Genomic DNA, 4,674 nt, shown 5'->3' with positions numbered 1-4,674 from the left:
AAACAGGAATTCCATTGAAACATGATAGAAAAGCATAGAGAGGTTTTCAAAAAACTTTACCTAAACAAAACTTAGCATGGCTAGGCTGTGATTGAGGGCAATTGGAAAGAGCAGGGAAGGCACAGTAACTGATGTCTTGTGCCAAAGAAGTGAACAATGAATAGCACTGTGTGACTTACATGTCTGGTTGCCTATTGGACATCTTGAATTAGATATTCCATAGTTATCTTTAACTCACTATGTCTAAAACTGAACTCATTATCTTCTCCCCAAAGCCCTTCCCTCCTCCAAACTTTCCTACTATTCTCCAGGATACCACCCATCTTCCCAGGCACCCAGGCTTGAAACCTACATGCTACCCTCAGCTCCTCACTCTAATGTTAGTACCCTCTCTCTGTGGATTGTCTCAAGTTTGTGATATATACATATACATCTCTCTCCCTCTCCTTTCTCTCTCTCTCTCTCTCTCTCTCTCTCTCTCTCTCTCTCTCTCTCTCTCTCTCTCTCTCTCTCTCACACACACACATAGTTATTTACATGTTGTCTCCCCTATTAGACTGTAAACTTCTTGAGGGTAGGGACTGTCTTTTACCTTTGTATCCCTAGCACTTACAACAGTGCCTGGCACATAGTAGGTGCTTAACAAATGCTTATTGACCATTGCCATCCAATCTTTTGCCAAGTCTAATAATTTTACTTTTGCTACATCATATATATACATATATACCTGTGTGTGTATATATATATCTTGAGACTGCCGCCCTCTTGGTGCAGGCCTTCATTACTTCATGCCTGACCTATTGCAATAGCCTGCTGATTAGTCTCCCTGTCTCAAAGCACAGGTCTGGCCATATCACCTTTTCTACCATTAAAAACACTCTAGTGACTCTCTGTCACCTCCAGGATCAAACATAAAGTCTTCTGTTTGGCATTCAAATCCCTTCTTACACCTTATCCCCACATACTTTGCATTCTAGTGATACTAGCCTTCTTGCTGATCCTCCACATGATTCACCATCTCCCAACTCCAGGTGTTTTCATTGTCTGTCCCCTATGCCTGGAATTTTGTGTCTCCTTATCTCCTCCTCCTGGCATCCCTGGCTTCCTTCAAATCTCAGCTAGAAACTCACCTTCTGCTATAAGCCCTTGCATTCTTTCTTAGTGCCATCCCTCTGCTGATTGCCTCCAATTTATCCTCTTTGTATGTTTGTACAAAGTTGTTTGCATGCTGTCTCCCCCAGTAGACTGTGAGTTCCTTGAAAGCAGGGATTGTCTTCTGTGTTTCTTTGTATCCCTGTCACTTTGAACAGTGCCTAGTACATAGTAGGTGCTTATTAAGTGCTTGTTAACTGACTGCTGAAATAGAGAACAGAATCTTTGTTTCAGATTAACCTCAGGACATTATTAACAGTTCTACAGCTTCTAGCAATCCGATAAACAGATTTCTAAAGGAAAAGGTTGCTCAACAAGAGACAAGGATTTTATAGGTACACCTAAGCACTGCAGCCTTCTTGAATTGATTAACCTTCACTAATTAGCACTTGCTCCTGCAAAATCAAGAATATGAATACCCACATAAAATTATTAGCTGAGAGAAAGGGGCAAGAGGATAAAGACTTTTTTTTCCTTACTACTGTATTGAGCTACTGATGAAATTAATGAGAAGAAAATTGTCTTGCAAATGACAGGCATGTGAGGGGAAGATCACCAAGCAAGGTACAGAGAGAAAAGATCAAATAAGACATCACAAAATACTCCTTCCATATGTTAAGGGTGGGAAGGGAGGTGGGGAGGAGTACTTCAAAAGTGAGGATGTCAGCAAGATGAGAGAGATTAGGGTGACAGCCAAGCCCAGTCCAGGACAGTGACAGCGAAACTAGGAGGGGGCATCTTCTAGAGACTCAAATGAATCCACAGGCATTCTAGTGTAGTTACAGGCAAATGAATGTAACTATCTTAGAGATGCTCTAGATGGGCAGAATGCCCTTCCTCTTGCCCTCCCCCTTTTCATGCTAATATTTACTTCTGTAAATTTAGGGATGATGGGATAGGAGAGCCATTTGATTCAATAGTAGCTCCAATCTAGTTTTTCATCTGTATCTTCCTTGGACAGAAACACTTTTCAGTTCCTGAAATTATCCATTGGTTTTGATGTCTACCTGACCAGTTGCTCTTCTGCTTATGTGTGAAATGTCTTGCCTTTAAGTACTTTGGGCAAAGGCTGAGATAGTTAAGCTCATTCTAGAACTCTGATGTTATTTCCAGCATAGTTCAGGGACTTATTTGTAAATTGGTTTACATAAATCCGCTTCCTCCTAGCAATGCACTGCACAGTTATACCAACAGTCTGCTTTATTACAAAATCATCAAGGAAGGCATCGTGGAGCAGTGGAATAGTCTATACAGCAATGCCCCTGTTAATGAAGACAAAGCCTTCTAATGACAGACTTCTCCATCAGCACTTTCATTAGCAGAAGTAGAAGGTAAAGGTAAGTAAAGGATATGGTGATGCCTTATACACCATTTGACATGTTAAGGTAAGGGTATGCAAAGTAAACAAATGCTAAATAAAATTATATTGAGAAAGTTGCACAGTGCATTACTGGGGGGAGGAGATTTTGTACAAAACCAACTTCCTAATGGGAACCTGCTCTCTGGTGCCAGAAAACATAAAACATGTATCTGAACATCTTAGAAAAAGAGGAAAGGTAAAGTCAAAATTAGGGGATTTGAAAAAAAAAAAACTGATGTATTCAAGACTATAAAGTGAATGGTGAAAAGCCTGGGAGAGAGAACACCTGCCCCATAAGCAACAGGACCTTGCCAAGACAGAGGGGTTCCTGATCCTGGACAAAGGTGATGAAAAAGAAATGCAGATTCTACCTCCAGAAGCAACCAGGGAGACAGAGAATTCAGCTTCCTCAGACAGCCACTCTTGAGAACCAGAGGATCCTGGATCAAGTCCCTTATGCCACCAGTCCCCTCCATAATTCAAACTAAATTATCTTCGGGGCCACTTGAGCAAGCTTAACCTTGGTTTCAGGGGCACCTCTTTCTTCTGAGTTCCCAAATTCCTTTAACAAAGAAAAAAAAAAGCCTTTTCATTCCACAACTAGAGATAAAAGGCTTAAGATGCAAATGCAGAGTTGATGTAACTAACACTTCGGTGCAATGGACCCAGTCCATCAATCAACAAGTGCAAATGACTATTTATCAGATCTGTTTCCTGTTTTGCCCATGGGGTGGGGGGAGAGAAGCAAAGAATCTTGGTTATCTTAGAGGGTATGTGTTGGGGGTGGGGGAGAAGGAGTGTGAGGTGTGTGTAGAGGGGTGAGAATGATAGGAAGCTGGTTACATTAGACAAATTTCAAAGCATCACAGTTTGGCCTAGAGTTGGCCTTGTTTTACTTTCACTTGAGTGAGAATCAAACAAAATGATAGAACCGTGGAATTTTAGAGATGCACTAGAGACATATGTATTTACTGTTGTCGTGTAGCTAGGGGGAAAAGGCATTCTGTTTCAGATGATTTATGGGTATTTCTTTAAAAAATACATGACTAACCTTGTACAAAGTAGCTTCCTTTCCACACTAGAATATGTTTCCAAATCCACCTCTAATTCAATAGTAGGGCATGTCTTCTGAACATCAATCAATCAATGTCTCTTAAGTCCTTCCCTATGTGTTAGGCATGTTTCTTTGCCAGGCTAAGCATGTTTTTCCAGCTGTAGAATAGAGATGAACAATTCTGCCTAGCCCAATTCAGCATGAGTTATGTAGGGAGATCATAACTTCAAGAGTAATTGGAAAAGCTTTGAAAAGTGAACACACAATGACACAGAACAGATTAGGATGCCATGCATAAGAAAAGTTCTAAGTGGTAGAGAGAAGGTTGGCTTTGGATCCAGAAGGACGTGCATTCAAATGTTAGATCTGTCATAGAATCATGAAATATTAGAGCTAGAAGGGACTTTAGAGGCCATTTAATCCAATCCTCCCCACTACCAACACACTTCATTGTATATAGAGAGAAGAAAAGGACAGGAGTGGGAAGGCAGCTTGCTCAAGGTTGCAAGTTACAAGATCATTTATGGGTAACAAAGCTGGTATTTGGACACATGTCCTAGGACTTAAGGTCCAATGTTCTTTCTGCAGTATGGGACTCAGTTTCCTCACCTGTAAAAACAAAGATTAAAATACTCATACCACTTCCTCACAGGGTTGTTGTAAGAAAAGTGCTTTAAAAAACTTAACAGTGCCATAGAAAATTGGAATCAGCCTTTAAAATGTGTGCCATTTTAAAGGAGATAGGGGAAATGCCCTGTGATTGGCAGTGGCCAATGATCTTCATTGTTTATACTTCCAAACATTATTGCTTTGTCTCTTGGAAGACCGAAGTTTGTTTTCATTTTTTCCCTCCATGCTAAAGGGAAGGCAGGGCCCAGGCCTCACATTCCACTCTAAATGAAGGATTGGAAGACCGTTAAATCTAATTAGGCTGATTTTGCAGCTTTGAAAGAATTTTTTTTTTTTTAATTCTGTGGACTGTCTCCCCCAGGCAATCTTGCAATAACTAGTCAAGCCATGAACTCAGCTCCCAACTCACCACAAATCAGGGTCAATACAACTCATCATCCATATTCATCAATTTACCTTCTAGCTAGGCTAATGAGAC

Source organism: Notamacropus eugenii, chromosome 1 (genome assembly GCF_028372415.1).
Source record: "Notamacropus eugenii isolate mMacEug1 chromosome 1, mMacEug1.pri_v2, whole genome shotgun sequence".
NCBI lineage: Eukaryota > Metazoa > Chordata > Mammalia > Diprotodontia > Macropodidae > Notamacropus > Notamacropus eugenii.
The sequence above is the reverse complement of the archived record's forward strand: the minus strand, read 5'-3'. Positions refer to the sequence as shown.